A 24,219-nucleotide genomic window follows, 5' to 3' on the forward strand; every position below is an offset into this window, starting at 1 on the left:
CAGAAATGCAGCAAGAGGCACTAACACAACGAAAGACGGCCTTCCAAACTATCTCCTTGCTCTCAGAGAAAGGTATTCGGTTGAGCAAAAAGGCCAATGATTACTGAATATCAATTAAGCATGAAGCACTGTACCACAGGCATAAAAAGCCCATTTTTGAGGGCTCACTCCTCTTGCAGGGTTCAGATTATAAACTGATTATTATTTAAAAAGTGAGCCTATTAAGTCCTGTATCAGACACACACACCCAGGGCATAATGGGAATACAGATGGGACTGAATTAAACCAAAGAGATCTGGGAATGCTTCCGGAAAGAGGAGACACCTGAGAATATTAAGTTTTATGGGTACGGAAATTAAAACAGAAAATATTAACTAAATTCAGTGGTGTCAGAAAATGAAGTGTCTGGAAATATTTAAGCATGATTCCAGAATTTGGTGTGGGATGGATATCACCCACTTGCTATCATCAAGAGACTTATCATCACATGACAAAAAGAATAAGAACATATGTAAGACAATATTTAGAATAAGAGCTGATGACAGTGAAAGGACTGGAGTCAGGCAAGAATGCATTGAGTTCTGAACTGTCTTTGGATTTTTAAAAAAAGGTGTAAGTAAAGGACCCCACTAGGGAAAGCACAGGGGCTGTGCACGGCTGCTTTTTTGTTCTTGTTACTCATTTTATTATCCTATTTCACTATTCACAGTGTTCAGCTAAATTTCTTATACACATTGGGATGCTAACTTTTGTATACATGGATAGATATCCACCTGAAAATGTAATATTAATTTCTCTTTTTAAAGTAAAACTGTACTGTGATCATTTAAGGAAAAACATTTTGCTGTTTAGAAAACAGTATGCTTACAGCACACTTAGGGGAGGGTAAAGTCTCAGTATGATGTTACTACTGAATCAGGGACTTGATGCTAGACCTTTTATTGGACCAATTAAAAGTCAAGTATAGGAGACAAAAAAGCATATGTTTTAAAAATTATATCTGTACTCTTCATTAAATGGATATAGCCTGACTCTTATACATAGACAGCGCCACTTAATGACTTTGTCATTCCCTTTCATTTCAGATGTTCCTCCTACAGCAAATGTCTCTCCCTTCTCTTTCTCTAAAAAGAAAACAAATCTCAAGAGATGGTGATATCTCTGTTCCTCCCATCTAAGATGGTCAATAATTTCACCTTACTCTTCGAAAGAAATTACAGTACATACCAACAAAAGAGAAAATACTAGTGACTAGAAAACTTCAGTAGGATCTTAGGTCCCATTTAACTGCTCAAAGGCTCACTTTCATCATCTCTAAAACAAGAGAAACAACATTACTTTGCCTTCCTTATCAGCACATGCCAAGAATATTCATTTGAAAAAGGTTTTAAGGGCATAAACACAATTAAAAAAGAAAAGGAAGTCCTCAAATTATGAAATGTTCCCAACTATAATTGTAAAGTGCTCATTAGGAATTTAGAATGTATTTCCCTATTAGAACAGTCTATTGCATATGGAAACCAAGGAGGTTGGTGCGAGTTAGTCAAAATGCTCCAGAGGACTTTCAGCATTCTCCTGGAGTACACAGGTTGTAGCACTGGTATACTATGTGGCAGATTACCCTTCAGAAATTGTGTAACTCCTAGAAACATGAACTGGATGGGTATTTTTTACTCAGCAGCAGATCTAGAGACACAGGGGAAAAAAAAACAGGGAGAGGAAGATGGCTCTTAATAAAGTCACTGTTAAAGAAAGGAGGTAAAGATCCCAGGAATAGAGGTTTCATTGGTACAGCTGCCAAAGGAGGAATTAATAAACTGGAGCTATATTGTTAGCAATTTAAGTAACCATGAGGTGTCTTTTCTGACCAAACCCAGAAACAAACAAACACACACCAGCTCCCCTATTAACCATCTCTCCTTTCTCTCTTATCCTTCAAAGCCATATAGAATTTGCTGGATCAATTCCGTTCTGTCTTCCAACCACCAAAATCAGCTCTAATTGTCCTTCCGCTTCTTCCACCTGCACTTCACCAAAACTGCTTGGGGCAGGAGTCACCACATTTCACTCAGGCTCAGCAGCCCTGTGTTAGCCCTGGACCACACCCTCCCTAACATTCTCCCTCAGACGGTTTTCCTCCTGTGCCTTGCATCACACCTTCTCAGTTCAGGGACAGACTTCTCCAACTGCTAGGTGTTTGCAGGTCTCCATGCCTGGCCTTTTCCGCTCACTTCAAACTCCCCAGAGTAAACTCACCCACAGCATGGCTTCACCACCACCTCTCTGTTAGTGACCTTGCACCACACTGAGGCCAGCTGCATGGAGTGCTATGGAGGACAGTGAGTGGGGTCTGGAGGTAGGCAGATGTGGGATGGCAGCCTAGCTCTGCTACTTAAAACTATGCCACTTTGAGCAAGTTTTAGATAAGTTTTGGGTAAATTATCATCTCTTACCAACATAGTGGAAATGTAAAATGATACAGCCACTGTGGCAAACAGTTTGGCATTTCTTCAAAAACTTAAACATTGAGTTACCTTATGATCCCACAAATTCACTCTTAGGTATACACCCAGGAGAAAATTGAAAACTTATGTCCACACAAAAAATGTGTATCCAAATGTTCATAGCTGTATTATTCATAAAAACCATATATCCCATAAAAGTGGGAACCAGCCAAATGTCCATGAACTGATGAACGGAGAAACAAAATGAAGTATATCTATACAATGGAATATTATTCAGCCATAAAAATAAAGTACTGATGCATACTACAACATGAATACATCTTGAAAATGTTACATTAAGTGAAAAAAGCCAGACAAAAAAGGCATATTTTATATAATTCCTTATATAAAATGTCCAGAATAGGCAAATTCTATAGAGACAGAAAGTACATTAGTGGCTGGCAGGGGCTGAGGAAGGAAGGAATAGGGAGAGACTGCAGCGAGTTCAGGATGTCTCTTGGTGTGATGAAAATGCTCTAGAATTTGATAGTGCGAGTTATCATGCAACCTTGTGAGTATACTGAAAACCACTGAACTGTACACTTCAGGAGGATAGAATCTAATGGTACATGAATTGTATCTCCATTTAAAATTTTTAATTAATTAAAAAATACATCTGCTTCACTTCTCTAAACTGCTATATTTGCTGCATTTCTTTCCGTGATTTCTGGCTCAGTCTGCCTCCAAATATTCCATGCCAGAAACCGGGGACTCATCCTACATTTCCTAACACCTCCTTCCATGATCCCTCCACAGCACCTGTGATCATCCCCCTCCCCCGTGCCTCTCACAGGCTTTCACTCCTCCTCTCCCCTGCCCCCCGCCCCCACCCCCCGATTCAAGCTAGCATTCCCTCCCCTCTGGTCCACTGCAATGTGTGCTTAGTCAGGCTGCCAGGATGATTCTTGTTTCTCATTTCTCTCTCCTCTCTACTGGTGCAAGTCAATCTTCCCAAATCATCAGATTGATCTTGCCACTCCCTTCTTTTAAAGAAGGGAATTTTAAACTCTTCCATGCTTCCCTATTGTCTAAAGTCCTTTGCATGGAATCCAAAGCCTTTCACGAATGGCCCTCACTCCCCGCCATCCGTACACTCACCCTTCTTATTCACCTCCACTTTACTCCACTACATTATATTGCTGTAAAATAGTGCCCATATGACTTGGACTGAATGCTTGTGCCTTGCCCCCCAAATTCATATGTTGAAACCCTCACCCCCAATTTGATGGTTTTAGGAGATGGGGCTTTGGGAGATAATTAGGCCACGAGGGTGGTTTGTTGTTTAAGCCCCCCAATCTATGGTATTTTTTGTTATAGCAGCAGCCTGAATTTCATTGTTTCTTTTTTTAGAATGTCTCCCTTCCCCTCAGTATGTCTGCTTGGCGATCGCATACTCACCTCTTAAATGTCTGTTTGCATTCTCCTCCTCCCTCCCAACTCTTCCAGGCAGACTGCAGCACTCAACACACTGATTTCCTTTAGGCTTTGCATGATTTATGTTTCCAAATGGTTCTGTCTCCCCAGGAGGTTCTGAAGAACCAGATTGTGTCTTTTGTCTTTCTAGCCCCCAACCTAGAAGGGTATCTGATATCTTTATACGGTTATCTTTCTCTGACATTATATGCTTCCAACATGGTCTTCCAACTTCCAATTTGTTTCTTCTCCAATTTTATCCTCTAATCTTATTCTTGCCTTGTATTTTTCCTTTGATGATTGAACGAATTTACTCCTTTTGCATTAGCATGCCCAAAATGGAATTTCACAACATGCTTCCAGATTTTTAGAATTATAGATTTATGTTACAGAGAAAAAATATAGAGAGAATAAAGAAAAATCTTCCAGTCACTTTATCATCTATTTAATAAACACTTATTTCTGTGCCAGACACTGTGATTAACTCCATGGCAGAGGTACAAGTATCTATCAGGCACAGATTATGATCTCAGAGACCTTAGGATCTTAAGAGAGGGACACACATGAACAGAAATGGTGATACAGGGCATTATGAAAGAGTCACGAGAGAAGTAAAAACCTCTGACTCAGATAATTGAGCTGGGCCTCAAGCATGTGGAGCTGAGCAGAGAAAAGGAGAACAGGGCAGAAGTAAATGCCATTGAAAAAAGGTAAAGAGGTATGGAGAACAGGAATGGTAGCAGAATAGTGAGGTCTCAACACGGAAATAAAGTGTATATGTATTCATTCTTCATTCAATAAACACTGACAGAGGGAGAAAAGAGTCTACCGTATTTTAAACATCAGAACTAAAAGCCTCTGCGAAGGTCCAAATGACATAATCCAAAGTAGCTCTTTCTTGTGGGTCTGTATAGGCATTACATATTTTACCCATTAACTGGGTTCTTTTCTGAGAACAGTTTAATGGTTAAGAGCCTGGCTTCTAGAGCCAGACCTCTGGGATCAAATTTACCCTTGCACTTCCTGGCTCTGCATCCTTGGGTGAGTTATTTAATCTTACTGTGTTTCTGTATTTTATCTACATAGCAGGATAATAGTATCTGCGTTGTACGGCTTTAATGAGAATTAAATAAGTTAATACAGGTAACATGTTTTTTAACTGGTACATAGCATATTCTCCATAAATATTAGCTACTATTATTTCCCTGATAAGCAACCAAAAAGTGCCTTCTACCCAAGGGATAAAATGATTCCAATTTCAGACATCTCTCTCAAACTTATAAGTCACATATATTTTACCTACATATACCCATTTTATAAAATAAAGAAAGAAAAAAAAGAAAGGAGAGAAATAAAGAGGGGAAAGGCAGCATAGGCTGGAACTTTGAATCATGAAATGAGAACTGGTTTAAATCCCATTTCTACTAAGTATGCCTGAGTCCCACATTTTCTTAAATGAAGACTCTACTATTAGCTTCTTACTCTGTAATATTTATTATTTGGTGAGGATAAAATTAGCTTCCTTTAGTCATACAACCCAACTTACTCAATTATATTTTCATTACAGTTAGCTACAGCCTACTTTTTAGAGAAAAATGTATCAAGCACCTATGATAAATACTTCAGGGGATACAAAGTCACATACGCATGCCTCCAAAGAGGTTAAAGACCAGGAAATTCTAGTAGATACTGGATAGATTCTAGTAGGTTCTCCCCTGTATCAAAGGGTCATGAATGGGATGCAAGTCTTGAAATGGCATTCATGCTTCTGTGCAAAGAAAGAAATGCATATCAAATTGTTAATGTCCCTAAAAGCAATTCTTGAGAGTGTTTCCACCAAAAGTTTTGCAGATGGATGTACCAGTCACAATAAGGATGTTGAAGGGCTGAAATAGTAAGTGAAACCAAGGACTAAAATTAGAATGAGAACCTCATTGGCTTCTGTGGTAATTTGTGGGGATTTCACAAGTCCGCATGTTCACACAGTTTAAACCCTTGCCAATCTTTGTCTCACCACAATATTTCATCTTCAGCAGCTTCTTTTCAACACTTGCTTCTAATTTCTAGTCTAGGAAACAGAGCATGTATTTACTTATTTATTTAGCACTCTGAAATTATTAATCACACAAAACCTGAAAGTATTCATCAACATTTAGGTAAAAAGAATACTTACTAAACACAACACAAACTACTTACTGCATTTTTAAAAGAGAACAATACAAATGAAGATGTTTAAATCCCTCACTAACTTATTACTGCATAGCAATATAGTGATACTTGGCTTGGAAGATAAAGGAAAAAAGCCACCATAAAAACATTTGATAGGATTTGCAGCAGTATCTACACTGAAAAATTAAGGAATGCTCAAGACCCAAAATATGTTACCTTCATGCATCTGAAGCAATGAGAAGGGAGCCCAGGTTTTGTAACAGTGTTTTTGTTTTTCAGGAAGTATAGTTTTCCCCCAAAATTTAATTTTGCTTATGGATAGGGAATCTACTTTGATAATGTGCTATCTACAAAGTGCCACATATCTATTTTATAAAAGCTAGAAAATTCCTTTAGTTTTTCCCCCCAAAATTTAATTTTGCTTATGGATAGGGAATCTACTTTGATAATGTGCTATCTACAAAGTGCCACATATCTATTTTATAAAAGTTAGAAAATTCCTTATGTCATCTGAATGTATCTAAATCTCCATATCTTTGTTGTAATATGGAGCAATCTGAATTATTCTAATGTTTTATTTATTGAGAACCATATTCAGAGCAAGATGACTGAAAGATGCCATGTGCTTGACATCAGCACATCTCATATAGAGAGCCCTGTGGGTCTCAATACAAAACCATGCTTTCTAGAACAACCCAAGAACTCTAGCTCTGAAGCTACAGCAATTCAATATAAAAGTACATTGGCTGTTTAAACATTAAAAATATTGTTCTCAAATGTTCTTCTGTTATTACATTTTTTTCTGTACCTGAGAAAGCCTATTTAAAGACATACAATGAATAAATCACAAGTCTTAGTATTTTCTCAAACTGAAGATGGTTCAAGTTAAGTTCTTTCTCACTCAGCATCCATGCTTATATAATGGTGACCTCTTAGATAGAAAACTAGCCCATGCATGTATTTTTTTGTTAGGCCCACACAGCACTGGCTCTCACAAAATTTCACAAATTTTGAATTAGTTGCAAAAATGTACAGATCTAGACTTGCCCTTTTTAAAAACCCAGTTTTCTAGATTCTTGTGGAAAAATCAAATCTGTCAGTTTTGGACTGCATCACCAATAAACAACATCTGGCAGAAGCTGAGTGGCAAGTACCTCCCAGGTTCCCAAAGTCCCAACTACCCTCTCTTTTTGCCTCAAACTGAGGCCAAGTATCATTGCCAGTTATCATATTATTATGTGTCTTTGCTTCTGTAGTAGATTGAAGAGGAAGCTGACATGTTACCGGTCCAAGTCAGAGAATTTTTCTTATCCTTGATCTTCTTGGCTCAGTATGGTACCTTCTTGGGCATTTGGCTATTTGCATTTGCAAGCCCCTTCCTCAGACTCATCAGGCTGCCTGCTGACATCACAGATACTAAGCAAAAGCTAAGGAGGACTCTTCAGATGTGCAGAATGTTACTATTTGTGGATTGGACAAGGAGGAATCACAAGACAGCTACTATGTCTTCTGGCATATTTTTACCTGTAAAGTAGGTTCAGACTGCAAGACAAACTTCACCTCTTGCCCAGGCAAAAAAAGTAAGTTTGGGTTCTACAGCATTTGTCAAGTTTGGTTAGGCTAGTACATTATTATTTATCTCCATTTATAATATGCTTAAAATGTCTAGATTACCTCCAACTTTTGCAATTTCCTCAGATTTCTGTTTTCCTTTTGAGGAAATTTCCTGTAATCAACAAAACAGATGTTCACCAGTGATTTCCCAAAGAGGATGACACTTGGTACCAATGCCATCTCAGTAATTTACTTTGCAGATTCTGGAATGATTAAGGGAAAATAGGGTGTGCACTGAGCTACCTATTTAAAAAAACTATGTACCTACTCATGCGTAGAGGCAAACACATTTTCAGATCCCACACACTGTAGTATCTAGTTTCACTCTCTCCCACTTCCTCCCTAGGTTGCTTTGGCTCTGTTGACTACAGCCAATAACAGATTACTCCTCCATGTCAGATGTGAGTAAATCGCTGTGTACTTCTCACAATCATTTCCTGTGGATCATTTCCAACACTTAGGTAATGAGTCACTTGGATAACCAGTGGCTATACAAGTGGAGCTGGTATTCGTCTTTGTTGTTGTTATTACTCTAAAAAGAGAAACCAGAAGCAGGGGGGTGGTATTTACTGGTCAGGGCACCTGCAAGGGCTGGTCTCTAAACACCTGAGTTTATCGTCTTGTTCATTCAAAGTCTTCTGATAGTGCTTTTTGTTTGTTTGTTTGTTTACTCAGAGAAACTGTGTTGTACTAATAGAGGAGAAGAGGAGAACATTTCCACTTTTCAGGTTAACAACCTTACTTTATAAAGGAGAGCCGCAGGGCCAAAAAGATAACATAATCCGTTCAAGTTAAAACAGTGAGTTCATGGAATAAAAGGAAATATTCCTTCACGGTGAACTTCTGTAGAATCCAGACTCATACTCAGGTCCCTGGGACATAAAAAATATATGTGTCAGAAGGCTGATTTTGAACTAATGCATCTGCTTAAAAACTGTGAGTTTTCTGACACGAAGCAGCCCTTTTGCCATTTAGATCTGGAGAAATGGAGCAAACCATTTGCTGTCAGTCACAGAATTTCTGCTCGCTGGTCTGATTTCAAGGGAATTTGGCTCTTTGGCTTTGCAAAAACTAATCCAACCTAATCATCTCCCTTTGTCAAAGTAACTTTTTGTATTTCAGGGTCTAAAATAATAGTGTACATTTTAATAGGAAGCTAGTATCTCTGGTTGGTGGATACTGGGCTTCTGAAGCAATTCTGGGTAATTTTGAGATGGGAAAAGATGTGTTGATGAAGGTGGGCTCGAGAAGGTGGAGCCTTGGAACTCAACATGGATCTTGGCACCAAGGGCTGGCTCCTGGGCTCTGACTTGTATCTTGAACCCTGTCTGGTCATTTACTCCTGTCACATGGAGCCCCACACATTGCTTATCTTTGGCCATTCAAACTTGGGCTTCTCTCTTCAAGCCTTCCAGAAAAGAGCTGTACATGCTCTCCTCCCCAAGGCTAAACTCATTCCTACAGTGTCACTAGGCTTTGAGACCCTGTGTGTGTGCCCGTTTGGCACCAAATAGTCTGTGAATTATAGCCCCCATGGTCCTTGTCCTCAAATTCTATCACATCAGGGAGCAGCAACTTTTTCTCAAGAGGAATGAGGATGGGGTTAATGGATTTGTAAGGAGGAAGTGCTTCCACATTCCCAGCGGTTTGTTTCTGGCTTGGGTGGCTCCAGCCTTAATTGTAGGGAGTGACTTCTCTGCTTTATGAAATGGGATTGTTGTGCTCAGGAGGATGCCTGCCTCTTATTAAATGCTTGAAAGAAATATGAGGCAGTCCCTGGGTTCAGATGGACAACCTGCCCAGTGAAATGAAGGCGAACCTGTAGGAGAAACCCATGCCCAGCCCAAGAGCACGTCACTCCTCTGCACGGCCTGCATACTTTGCTCTGTCAGTGTGGACTCCTGAAGCCTGGGACAGAAAGAAAGCTGTGCATGGTGCTGCCGGCTGGAGCCCGTCCCTGTGCTCCCAGGCTCACGTATGCCCCAGGCCAGTTCTCCCACGTACCTAACATTTGCTCACTAGGGAGTCCCCCTCCTCCAGACTCACTCCTTCATGGATCAGTTGCAAGGAGCACAATTACTTCAGGGGGCAGGCTGGTTTCTGGGGTACAGACTTGTATTAGTCTGGTTGGGCTGCTACTACAAGCTAGCATAGACTAGATGGCTGAAGCAGCAGAAATTTCTTCAGTTCTAGACGCTGGAAAGTTCAAGATCAAGGTGCTGGCTGATTCAGTTCCTGGTGAGATTCTCTTTCTGGCTTGCTGTGTCCTCACATGGTAGAGACAGAGAGTGCTGGTATCTCTTCCTCTTCTTACAGGGGTACGGCCCTATTGGATTAGGGCCCCACCCTTAGGACCTCACTTAACCTTAATTACCACCTTCCTTGGCCCCTTCTCCAAACACAATTACAATGCGAGTTAGTGCTCAACATACAAATTTTTGGGAGGACACATCAAGGCCTTAACCAAGAATCAGAGATCTGTGGAACTCCTGGTATCATATGTGTAATTTTGTGTGTTTGCCCCCATGAGCTACTTTCTGGGGAGATGATTACTGGCCCTCTTCAGGGATCTGTGATAAACAAAAGTTTAAGAACTTCAACAAAAGTTTAAGAGCTTCTATGAAACACACAAAGACTGATTGCCCCAGAGGATTTCAGAAGAAGACAAAAGAAAATCAGTATTCCCTGAGGTTCTATCATGTAATGCCATTTTTTTAATACCATAAAAATAGATGGACTTGCCCAATGCAAAAGGAGTGGAAACACAACATCCCTTCCTGATTCTCACCATCAGCTTTTTAGAGTCACAAAAATTTGAGATACTGAAATTTCACCCTTTCCCAAGAGTCCATAAGCAACCTTAGTCTGAACACTCCGTTTAAAACATAGGCTTTCTTTCTGCAGAGGCACTTATGACCCTGCTAAGGTCTAGAGATTCTATCCCCACTCTTCCCTGTGAAGTGGCTTCTGTCGCCACTTTGTTCATCTTTGTTCACCTTTAGTACCTTGGCCAGATGCCATCAGGCAGGGACCACTGTGCTGTGCAGTCCACCAGCTCCATATGGCACTTCCCATGGGACAGGGCAGCAGAGAGGGGGGCTCCAACACTGCAGAGACTATGATCCAATTCTAACAATTTCACAAAAACACTGTCAAATACTGTCCTTTCAAATAGGGCTTATAACAACGAAAACTGATGACATTTTTTTGGCTTACAAACCATGAGAGTCCAGATATTAGGATATTAGTGTACTGCAGTTCTCAGACTAAGGAAGTTGCTAGTACATATAATCTCAGACTATGGAAATCGATAGTAGACCAGCTCAAATGGGGCCTTATATATATTTAATGTCTTTCTTCAAAGGAGATTAAAGGATATTAATCTAACTTTACCTTATAAACTAATTCTGGAAAAGATAGTTAATTATATTATTTCTATGTTATAAATAAATAAGTTGGAATACACAGAAATAAGTAAATTTTCAATTGGTTACTTAATCTATCCACCAGTCATCAAGCATTTATGAAATATCTTGTTTCTTTCTTTTTATCTGGGTATTTAAATGTTATCTTTGAACCTAATTAAGAGTATGATTCTAACAGTAAAAAGACCTGATTCCTGCAGGAAATCAGGAAGCAACTATTAAATTTGACTGTAATTTTCCTAAAGTGATAAAGCAAAAATCATTTTGTATACATTGTATGCACATATATACTTTTCATTTTAATAAATGCTTATTATTTTCTTAAAGAAAGACTAATTATGATCTTGTCAGGAAAAAAAAGTGCCTATTTTAGGCTTAGTATCCAAATAGTCCTTTACTGATTCAACAAATATTGAATACGCGTGTACCTGTACCTTCCAGATATCATGCCAGACACTGGATATCCTATCCTGTGGTGAACAAGACAGACCAGGTGCCTGTCCAGTGGAGTGTACTGTTTAGTGAGGGGAACCGACATCAAACACACACACAGACAAATTGATATATAATTATAAATTGCTATAAGAGCTATGAATGAAAACCCAGACAGGATGCTAAGACATAGAATGATAAAAGAAATTATTTTAGGTGAATGGCAAGGTAACAACTCTTTGAAGAGGCAATATTTAAGCCGAGTTGAAACTTGGAGATTAATTTAGGAAAAAATGTGAGGGAATGAAAGGCTTGAAAAATTGGCTGGATCATAATTCCAGTTACTGAGTTGGAAAAGGTTGGCAGAATGGAGGGAGTGGATATATTGGAAGAAATCTAGACTTGTCTTGAGTAGTGCTAAGGTTGAAATACCTGTGAAATCCCCATGTGCAGTTCTCAAGCTGCAGTCACTTATACAAATACGGAGATCCCAGGAAAGATCTGAGATGGAATTTCAAATTGGGAGTTATCTCTACGTGAACAGCACTTACAGCCATAGGAATGGTTCGGATAATGGAGGAAGAAAGTGTAAAGAGGAAGAACAAGAGAACCACCCTTAAGCCGTGGGCATTCCAACATCGGGAAGTCAGGGAGAGGAGGTGAAGCAGCAAAGCACCTTGAGAAGGGGTTGTCAGAGGCAGAAGGAAAACTTGAAGCATGTTGTGCCACCACGAAGCCAAAAGAAGAACGTGCTGATGGAAGTTGAAATCATCATCTGTATTCAGTGCTGCTGAGACATCAAATAAGAGACAGATGGGAAACTATCTGCTTTTTAAAGCTTTGTTACAAAGAGGTCCCTAGGAACCTTGACAAGAGCAGCTTTAGTGGAGTTGTAGGCAGAAGTCAGGTTGTTGTGAGCTGAGGCATGAATGGGGAGTAAAGATACAAAGCAGATATAAAATACAAGTTTAACAAGTTGTCTAGAATTGAAGAGACATTGGCACAGGATGAGAAGATCAAGGGACATTTTCTTAAGATGAGAGTTGCTGAAACGTACCTCTACACTGACGGGGAGGAGGAAGTGAAAGACTCAGAAGGAGGAGGGGGTAACAAAATGAGGGAATGGGTACCTGTTGTAACACGAATGAAGTAAGAAGGAGAACATGGTTGCAAACACAGAGTATATATGTATCTTTAGTAAGGGGAAGACGAAGGAGCATAATATAAATCAGACATATAATCATCAGGTTGGTGGCAGGAGTGTGGCTACCCTAAATTTCTTTCTAGTATCAGAATATCTACTTTTTGTGTAAGCAAATGCCTGGTTATTTGTCTGAATTTTTCACTTTTCAAATGAATCCTATCTTCATCAACAGCAAATATCTGAAGAAATGCATCTTCTAAACATCACCTCAGCTTAGTTTTCAATTCTTGAGCCCACTGGCAGGCTTTAATATGTCAGAATTTGACTTGATTTAGAAAATATTAAAGCTTTCTAACCAAACTCACTCCTCACTCTACTAACTGGCATATTTTGGCCCTTGTTTTATTCCTTTATTAATCATTTTCAGTTTTATTTTATTTCTATTGGTTATCACAAGCTGCTCAATCCTTTTTGAAGGATGTCAAAGGATAAATATTTATGAACACAGGCATTTTTTTTCCAATATATGAATAAGAATTCTCTTTTGTGAGAACAGTTTACCTCCTTTGCCCAATTCTGGATCCTGCTGAGTAATCTCAGAATGATTCTATAGAATGCATGGCCTGTATTACAGTTTTTATTTCTAAATCATCCACTATGTTGCACTGTTACCCTGAAACGTTGTTACAGGTGGGGAGTGATGCTCAGTGTGAAGCTATTAGAGGTGAATTTGTTCTCATACCCACTTATCACTTACTGACAGATAGCTTATGCTTCTGGGTATCACTTTCTTCACATTCAAATTCAATTAACATTTACTGAGAAGCACATGGTTTTGCCAAGTGAATACTTGAAAGAGACTGTTTCATGGCAGGGTGTGGCTGCTCCATATGGCAACAACTTTTGAAGATCAAGAGATTTTCAAACAGACTGTAATTTTCATAAATAACCCAGTAAGCCTCAACCATGAAGTGTGTTAATCCTTCTTGAATCACATCCTTTTCTTTTGGCAAAATAAATGTATACATTTAATTTCTCTTGGGTAAAATATAGCTTCTGCATGAACAAATATTGAATTCCAGTTAATGATATGCATGATGAAGTATTTAGGAATGAAGTACACTGCTGTCTGCAACCTACTTCAAAAAAAAAAGAAAAGATGGACCAATGGGTGAATGGAGGAACAGAAAACAGACAGGTGTGTGAAGAAACAAACATGGCAACTTGTTAATGGTAAAACTGAATTGGTGGTACATGGATAGTCATCACACAATTCTTTCAACTTTTTTGTTTGAACACTTCATCACAAAATGTGGAAAAAAAAACCTTCCCATATTTTAAATTCTTATCTTTCAAACATTTAGTGTTTGGAGATTTGTTGAATAATTCATGTTCATTAGTCTTTATGACTTTATAACTATTGATCCTATGTGAACGGAGAAGACCTCAGTTATCAGTGTCTCCAAGTGGCTCCTCTGTCCCCTGGACCATTTTGTATGCTATGGTCTGGATATTTTTGTTAACTTTTGTTAATGACTTTCTTCAGGTAGAACCATCAAAATTATTCCAAATGTTCCAAGTCTCAAAGTTTTGCTTAAGGGTAATAAGAAGTTACTTTTGATGTTGTTTCCAATAGTCTCTGGCTTATAAAGAACCAGGCTAAATTACTTTTCAAGGAATCCCTCTACTGCATCAGTTAATGACATATTCCTATGCTGATTACATAAGCTAAAACCTCCAAACTTTCTTCAATTCCCTCTTCCCCTTCACCCCAAATCTAGGTGATCTCAAGAACTAATCAACCTATTTAAATATTCTGAAAATTCTTCCATTATCTCCATCACCACTGGCTTAGTTCAAACCCATCTCTGGAGTCTTCTATTACGTCCTTGGTAATTTTTTTTTATCTCCAATCTGTCTTCCTTATTGCCTCCAGAGCTTTCTTTCCAGAAAGCAAATATATTCATATCACTCCTTTCCTTGACAAGCTTCAATAGTTGAGAATTATTGTTAATTATTTTAGATGTATTAATGTCATCATGGGTTTTTCAAATGAGAACCTATATTTTGGATATATACATACTAAAATATTTTCAGGTGGAAGGATGAAATGTCTGGGATTTGCTTGAGAATTGATATGGGAAAGAGAGAACATGGCTGGAGATATAAATGAAAAATGATTGGCTACTAAAATTTGTTAAGTCAGGTAATGAACACATCAGGGTTCATTGTATTTTTTTGTCAATTTTTGTATAAGTTGAAAATTTTCTATAATAAAAAACTTTCTAAAAACTATAAATGGTTCTCAAAACATTTAAGTGCTTCAGAAGGTCAAACAATACCCTTAACCATCTGGAACCATCTTATCTTTTGAACCTTTTCTTCAGTCCCTCTTATAACATGTATCCTATGGTTCAGCTCTGCCAAGTTACTTATCATTCTTCGAAAGGCGTCTTCCAAAATAGTTTTTTCTTCTTGAACAATGACTACTTATCCTTTTATACCCAGTTCAAATAACACCAACACTAAGCAACCTTCCCTGACTCACCCTGTGTAGCCATTTCCTTTCTCCAGACTTCCACAGAATTCTGTAAAATCCTCTTTTATAGACTAATTGTAAGACAATTGTTTTAATAACTTTTTTAAATACTAATATGGCCCCTAGAAGCAATTAACTGAGTGAGTATGATTGCCCCACTTAGTGCCAATAGTATGTCACTTCTTGTAAAAAATCTAATGTAATTTAAGGCAAACTGTCACTCATGGTTAATCAGCCAGATCCTATAGTCATGACCTTTTTTATACCTGTCATTATCTGAGGTAGCATAATGATTTTTGACTATTGCCAGAGGCCTTAGTTCTGCAGGAGCACTCTACCCCAGATGCATAAATTACAGTTAATAGAACATCTCAACAATAGAGACAGGATGAGTGTGCGCTGGGTAGGGGATAAAGACACTGCAGGAGGTTTATGCACATTTGTACATCATGCAGCATGAATCCACAGAGCCCTAAGATATTTCTTTGTCCTACTGTATCCTAATAATGGAAATGGCTATGTATCGGGTATGACATATGTTGGTTTCATGTCAAGGACAGGAGAATCCAGACCATAGAATGACTGCCCTTTCCATAGTGAGCATCAGTTTTTAACATAAACATAGCGAGAGGCAGTGTGGCTGAATAGAAAAGGCAGGTACTTTATTTCCAGGCAGACAGTGACTAGAATCTCTGGCTTCACTATTCACTGACTTGTGCTCTTGCACAAGGTACTCAACCTCTCTTAACTTGGTTTTCTCTTCTGTAACAATAATGTCAACCATGTCTACCTCCACATCTTTCCTTTCCAGAAGCAGGCTCAATTTAAATGCCTACTACAGAAGGAAAATAGAGATCCACCTTAGAATCAGAGAGACTGGGGACAGAAAAGGACTAGAGAGAAAACTCAAGCACCACCACTCAGATTGAACGCTATCCTTGACATAAAAAGTAATGATCTCTACAGCATCCTGTCCTCTCATATGATTTTGAATGGCAGGCATTCCATGCGTAAGTGAAATACTTTCTACTTTTAAAAAGCAGAACTGAAAATGAAGCAGAAACCCTAAGTTCAGTTAAATTGAATTCATGGTATGTGTTTTCCAGCACCAAGCAGGGAAATTATACTCAGTTCATCTATTTTGAAAGTGTTTTAGATTCTTGAGTAGTTTGTGGGTTCCAGGAATCTTTACTAACTTGAGATTTGAGAACACTCATCCTTGATAGTCATAGAGCAAACTAGGGTGTAGCTGGAAAAGGGCATTTGTTCTCCCTAGCTCCTTGATACCAGGTCAGCTTTACAGTGTGCAAGTTCCTAAAGGAATCCTTAGGTGATACTGTCCCAAAGGAACTGATGTATAGAATTCAAGGAAACTTTCAGCCCATTTTTTTCAGCCTATTTTGAATTGCTGGGTGAAAATAAAAGTACTGCTTTCTCAAAACAAAACAGAGGAGTGACCAAACAGCCTTTTCTTTTCTTTTCTTTTCTTTTCTTTTTTTTAGATGGAATCTGATTCCATGGCAGATGGTGGCCTCTTTGCCTGTGTTCTCCAGTCCATGGCCTTCCTTTTGACTAGTTCATCAATTGCTAATGCCTCTACCACAGCACAAATACCTCAGAGCAGAAAAAGAGAAGCAATTAAAATCACTTACATTCAAATACAGCTACTTGTCTGAGATTTTTGAAACAATTAAGCAGCAGCAAAGTACACAAAATGAAGTTCTGGAATTAGCTGGGAACTTAACTTTTTCCTGAATTACTTTCATTCATTACTAATTATCTGAGAAAAAGTATACCTAGAACACATTCAAAGATGTACACTTGTAATACTAAAGCAAATCAGTGACATGATCATGCAAAGGTCTTGGGACACTTTGTGGGGTGGGGGCAGGTCTACCTAAACCCACACAACTCAATGTAAAGATGGCAGCAGTTGTAACAGAGAAGCCATCAGAAAATAAAATTACCCATTTGATCACATAGGAACTTAAGAGGTATTGGGATATCTGCAGCTACATAAATCATTCATATATTGAATTGAATTCTCCACTTAGAACAGAGGCAACAAGATTTACATTACTTCAAATTCTATGGATGAATCCAAGAAGGTGAACCTTAACCCACCATCTCACTTTTTTCTTTTAAAAAATTTTTTTTCTTTCCCCTTTTGTCTTCTTGCAAGTTGCAGAAGATCTGGTTATTATAGTACTCATGAAAGAATGATGTTCTTTGAGTCAGTACATGACTTGAATGTTTTTGAGGATCTTTTTAATTCAAAAGCTACCTTTCACATTTACACTCAGAATAGTTGCTTTAGAAAGAAACACTACAGTTGCTGTTACTGTCATCAAGCTGTTCACTTAGATCCTCTGCACACCAAACCCCAGCCATTACAACATGCAGGCATCACCAGGCATCACACGCTGCCATTTTTGTGACCTTGCCAACGTACTGAAAATGCTATTATACAATGAACTGGATTGCCACAACAGAAAATTGACTAGCAGTGACAATCCTCAATCATTTTAGCAAGCTAAGACTCTGTCAGCTATGGGCCCATAAATTTGCAGAGGGAAATGGTCACAGTGGACACTGTTTTTGGTGGTCAGAGCACACTATTTCTGATGGGAATAAGGGTATATTGTAACCTGACAGAACTCCCATGAATGCTGATAATTTTGTTGGGTAAGAGGAATGCACATTGGACATCAGACTGTACTTTTGAGTATCTCAAAAAATAACTGGATCTAGAAGCTAAATATTATATCATACCATAGTTGATATGACTCCAACTTAACCACATTGGGTCTTCAGAGGAGGAAAATGACCACTAAGTTCCTTTAAATATACTACCCTGAGCAAATACTACTCTGTCTGTAACTAAGCTGACCCTATTTCCAAAGCCAATCGTCCATAGGCTTTAGAAATGCCATCACTGACATGCATGAGATGGCAGATCATGAATCAATCATCCTTTTACATTTTGTGCCTCAGAAGATAGTACAAATTACAGCACTTTGGGTATAAAGGACAATACCATAGACGTCTTTCAGAGTCAGAAGATTAGGGACTTAGTTGAGCTCTGCCAGTTACTAGTTTCATGGCCACGGACATGTCACACTTTCTCTCATTCGTGGTTTCCTCACTGTTAACAGTGGATGGTGTTCCCCTCATTCACAGGATTGAGGCAAAGTGCCAGAAAGTGCCTTATTCCAGAAAATTCCTACATAAGTACAGAAGTTTGTCTTCTTGATACTGTAGATAGGCTCAAAGAAGATCAAAGCACAAGTCTACACGCCACAGACTCCAGAGGTACTACTGTGATCATTTGAAACAGCAAAAACACCAGGCTTTCAAATCCATAAAACAATGGGAACATGACACATGAACAGCTAAGCAACTCCAGGGAATGCAAATGAGCAATGAATAGAGAGGGAAAGTGAGACCCAAGGGACTTTACTTTTTGGGAACGATCTGACAAAAAAAACAAGACATAAAATAAAGACTGCATCACAATTTGTTTCCTTATTCTAAAAGGTCCAAAGAAAATAGTCAAACACTTGATTTTGCTTCAGACTAGCTCTAGAATATGACTTGTGGACTCTGCAGTGATTTCAAGTCCATCTCATGTGTCTCCATGTAACCCCCACTGGGCTATGTCGGTTCTATCGAAATAAGCAATTCTCAGCAAGAATTAGACATAATTTCTAGTGGTTCTGGTTTAGCAGACTGTACTGCTACTACTCTTGAGTTGGAGTTAGTTTTAGAAGCATCAGGCAGGTGAGAAGTAGATCATAAATTCCCTTTTCTTTCTATAAATAGCTTGACCTTCAAAATGTATAATCTTGTCATAACAGTCTTGAAAAAACACTGATAATTTTCTCAAAGACATACATGAATGGTCTACTTACTTAATTTTCCTCCTGATTAACCAAAGCACCTTTCTGCTGCTTCTGTACTTTCTCATCACCCAAATTTTGACATTTAACCACATGGAAGAATATGGAGAGCTAAATTAAATTTCCAGAAGGGTTCAAGAAGTAGGTTCCTCTGAGGTCTCTGCCTCTGGCTAGTGACCCAGCAAAGCAGCAGGTCCATGGCCCACAAGGAAGAGGGCCATTCTTTAGACATGTGGCAGGTAGGGGGAGAAAAGTACACCTGGGCAAAGGGGGTGCAGGCAGCATTCCAGTCTGCAGAGAAAAGCACATCTCTCCCCTTTTGCCTCTCTACCTAGTTCCCTGGCCTGCAACCCTCTCTCGTAGCTCAATACAAAGGAACAAACAGAGGGAAGGATTGCATTGCTTCTATTTATAAACAGCAACCTACTTGGACAACAACCCTTCCAGGCTGAACCACATGAGCAGGTCTTAATAGTCATCACCCCTAAGCTAGCTCGTGGGGTGGGGCATGGGTGGAGAGGCTGTCCTCCAAAGGAAAGGAGTGACAGGAAAAACGGAGGAAAGGCCAGAAGGGGCAGTGAGAGCAGGGTGTTCGAAAGCTCTCAGCTGCTGTTCTTCCCAGCATGAGGGCCATCACTGACCTGTTCTCAAAGAGAAAAACATGTTGCCTCTCTGGGATCCTATTGTACAGCTTGGGCTTGCACCGTCACAAGGGGAAACCTCACCCTTCCTGCCGTGGAGAGTACGAAAGGGCCATAACACACATTGTGTGTCTAATTGTATTGTGTTGAAATAGTCTCATTTGCATTACATGATTTTTTTTTTTTTTTTTTTTTTTTTTTTTTGAGAGGGCATCTCTCATATTTATTGATCAAATGGTTGTTAACAACAATAAAATTCAGTATAGGGGGGTCAATGCTCAATGTACAATCATTAATCCATCTCAAGCCTAATTCTCGTCAGTCTCCAATCTTCTGAAGCATAACGAACAAGTTCTTACATGGTGAACGAATTCTTACAGAGTGAATAAATTCTTACATGGTGAACAGTACAAGGGCATTCATCACAGAAACTTTCGGTTTTGATCATGCAATATGACCTATAAACCATCAGGTCAAATATGAATATTCATTTGATTTTTGTACTTGATTTATATGTTGATCCCACATTTCTCCTATTATTATTATTATTTTTATTTTTAATAAAATGCTGAAGTGGTAGGTAGATGCAAGATAAAGGTAGAAAACATAGTTTAGTGCTGTAAGAAGGCAAATGTAGATGATCAGATGATCAGGTGTGTGCCTATGGACTAAGTATTAATCCAGGCTAGACAAGGGCAGCAAGACATCCACGGATGCAGAAGATTTCTCTCAAAGCAGGGGGGGTGAGGTTCTGAGCCTCACCTCTGTTGATCCCCAAATTCTCACCTGATGGCCCCCCTGTGCATTACATGACTTTTATGTTCAAATGCATGGGATTAGCATGTGTTCCACTTTGATTTTTTAATGTGTGCAGGTTCTGGAGTCAGAACAAGGTTTGACTTCTGCCTTTGTGATGTCTAGCCGAGTGACTAAGGGGGTCTCTGAGCTTCAGTTTCTCATCTATAAAACTGTAATAGCAACTGATAGCCCACAGGCTTATTGTGAGGATTAGATGAAAATAAAAACAAATGCTTAGCATATCATTTGGCATAGTAAGTGCACAATAAATGTAAGTTATAATTATTGGTGTTACTATTATGACGGTAATCGTAAAAGAAGCCTTGCGCTCTCTTTTCTGGCTCTGCAACTAATGGGCACTATGACCCAGATAAATTTGCTACAATTTCCTCAACTTGGACATGACGGTGTTAAATTGTGTTCTGTAATTCCTATCCAGATCTGAAAGCTTTTGACTTTATGGACATACTATCAGCATATAAAATATTTTTATTATCTATTATTATTATTTTGAAAGTCAAGGTGTCATTGGGTTTTTCAAAACCAATCTGTGGGCTCTCATAATGTCCACACTTGAGTAATTAAAAGGGTATTCTGATTGCCATTTAAATCCCCCATTCTATTATTCAGGAGATAGTTTCCCCTGGGAGTTCTGTTCCACTCTCAGCCTGCAGAAACAGAGAAAAGGCACCAGAATCAAACTCCGTAAAGCCTGGGGGCCATCGGTGCCCTGCAGTCAGACAGGGAAGTCACTGGGCCACATGGCCACATGCTGACTCAAGGACTTTATATAAATAGCATAAAGAGGAACAGAGAAGTTGGAAATACATTCTTCTCATTGGACACTCTAGGTTTTGTAGATTCCTCTGCATTTTAAGAAAAAGAAGGGGAAAACTTCCCCATGCCAGATGGGCCATCTTTTTCAGATGGGGCATCTGTAACCCTTCCATCCCAGATCTTTGGCTGATGTGGTCTCAAGGCCAAATGTATTGTGGGAAACAGTGGCAGAACCAGCAGGCCTTGGTCACTTTTGTTCCATTTTCACGTGCAGCAGGGAGCAGAGGAGGTGGGGGGACAGGGGGAAGCAGTGCTCCCTTCGGGCAGCGGGCAGAAATTGCAAGGAATTGTAAAACCTGAGAATGTATGATCCATCAGTCATCTGGGGAAACAAACCCACTTGAGGGTGCTCTGGGCCTGTCACAAGAGAAATAACTGTGTGGTAAGACTTTAAATGGAAACAACCACTCTTTGCCCACCTCCTTGATGTCCAGGCAATTCAGAAAAAAGGAATTCATTTGGTGATCTGCCTGCAACGCTCTGATTCAGAGGCCTTTCACTTGCAGGGGTTTATCTCATTTATTCAGGGCTCTGCCTTCTCCCTTTCCCCTTTTCCCTTCCTAAGTATTTGGTCTGAGGACTACTATGGAAGAACGAAGTCTCCGAACAACAGCTCTGTGCTAGTACAGCACCTGCTTCACTGCTCTCCCAACAGCCAACTCCATTTTTGCCCAGTGAACCCAAGAAAGAGCAGGTCCACTAAATCATTTGGATCCCAGGCCCCTGCCACTGACACTTAGCTTCAAGAAACATTTTGATAATCCAGGTCATAGACAAGGAAGAAATACTCTGAGCATCATAAAAGCACTAACTTTCCCCTATCTAAAATAAGGAAGACCAGGGGCAACTAAAAATTTTAGCTTTAAAGTAATGAAGGTGAATTAGCTTGTTGAAGAAAATAGCTCTGAAACATATCTTTCAATGAGTTAGAAAGGATGCCTGGAACCTAAATATGATTTTGAATCTAAACATTATTTTGTTAATTTTCTGTACTGCATATTTTTAGACATAGTTAAATGAGATAGTCTTAAAAACTGACTAGGAGTGGTCAGGTCAGACATACAATAAATTCACAAGTTATGTCTCAAAACACTACTTTTCAAGTTTCAATACTAAGATGATTAAAATCAAAGCTAGTCATCACCTCACTTTAATAAAGTCCTCTGCTTCATAACCTGAATCTTGGCTTTGAACCCAAACACCACAAACCACAAAAATCCTGGACACCAGGAAATAAACTCATTGTTTCCTAGATAGGAATCAAGCAATATGCCTTATTCATTCTTAAAGTTAGAAAACAATGTTGCTGAAAATAACAGGTTCTAAGAAGGAAATCAGTACAAGTGCAAATGGCTATTAAGAGTAGGTACAAATAAGACACCTCCTTTAGTGCCAGAGAAAAACCAAAATCAAAATTAAAAATGGTCAATGTCTTGCAAAGCATGCACACACACACACACACACACACACACACACACACACACACACACGAAAGTTATCCAGTTACTTACTGGGGTGGTTTTACTGCCGTATTCCTCACATCAGCAGCCTGCCTGTCCAGCTGCCAAGTGCCGGAGCCTGCCACAAGCAGCTGTTTCCTTCAAGCTGGGGCTGTGTCTTAACCAGTCACATGCGCCTCCTGATAAATACTGCTGCCGTGCCAGGAGGTCAGAAACTGAAGATCATTATTCTCCTAATTCACAACCTTCTCCTAACCCCTGAGCTGGTTCAGCCATTTCATTAGCATGCAGAGCAGTACATTCCACAATGTGTTTTCTTTTAGTGACAAACCCTGAACAGCTGATAAGTCACACTGGAGAGCAGGTCACTGCGAGTGGAAACTTGATGTGTTTGTGTAGGGGGTGGGGTAGGGGGAGGCTGGCAGTCCCTGCGCACTCTCATCTCCCCCAAGTTTTCATGGGGGCTCTCGACCAGCCAGAAGAGGGAACCACAGACTGTCGCAGCAGGTGGAGGCTGCTCCAGGTGCCCCTACAGCACAACGATCTGCCATCCCATCCATCTTGGTTTCGTTTCCGCAGCATCCCTGACTCCAGTCTGTTGCAAGAGCCTCAAGAGCAGCAAATGGACTTGCCCGAGGAAGGCAGGCTCACAGTGTAAGAATTAGGTTTCAGTTCTAGGGCCAGGGCTGCTGTGCCAAGTGAGGCTGAGGGGCAAATGTGGGAGAGGAAGTAATGAAGACCATCAAATGCAGATTTATCTGAAGACCACTGGAAATGGTTTCAGGCAGTGCAGGGCCAAACCTCCGCATACTGTGGTTACCTGTGAGAGCGTGTCGGCACGTTCAGGTGCAGCAGAGCAGTTGAGATTATCAGCTACGGAGTGAGAATGGAAACAGAAATGATCACGAAATTGACAAAGCCCTTCACAGACAGGCTGCTGCCCACCTTTGGTGCGCTAGGAAGGTGAACTCGCTGTTTCCCCGTCTGCTCACAGAGGTGGCAAGCCATCCTGGAGACTGTTGAATTCCTTCTTCTCACCTGAGCTGATTTCCCATCCCTTCCTCTTCAGCTCAAGGAAAGCCCTTGGGCTCTCTGACTTTGGGTATCTGACTTCGGGTATAGTAAGAGTGACGCTTCCTCAAATCAGTGCCCAAGCACCATAGAGCAGAGACAGGGCAGAGGGTCAACTCATTTGGCAAAGTGAACATCCAAAAAAGATTTTGAAAGGTTAAAAATGCCCCAGGGGATTTCTGAACCACAATGAGCCTGTTAAACTGCCAACCCTGATTGTTAATAAGTGAGATCTTACTCAGTAGAGAAGCCTGTGTTGGAAATCTTTCATAT

General features: G+C 39.7%; 1 protein-coding gene across 1 annotated transcript in view; it reads right to left on the bottom strand.

The window, feature by feature from the left end:
* RASGRP3 (RAS guanyl releasing protein 3) overlaps positions 1-23,726 on the bottom strand; it is a 70,097-nt gene extending 46,371 nt beyond the window's left edge. Inside the window, exon 1 of the mRNA XM_017645558.3 lies at positions 22,927-23,726. The gene's annotated coding sequence lies outside the window, so the exon portion shown is untranslated. The remainder of the gene's footprint in view (positions 1-22,926) is intronic.
* Positions 23,727-24,219: the final 493 nt, after the last annotated feature.

The sequence above is a fragment of the Manis javanica genome, chromosome 1, assembly GCF_040802235.1.
Source record: "Manis javanica isolate MJ-LG chromosome 1, MJ_LKY, whole genome shotgun sequence".
In the NCBI taxonomy this organism is placed as follows: domain Eukaryota; kingdom Metazoa; phylum Chordata; class Mammalia; order Pholidota; family Manidae; genus Manis; species Manis javanica.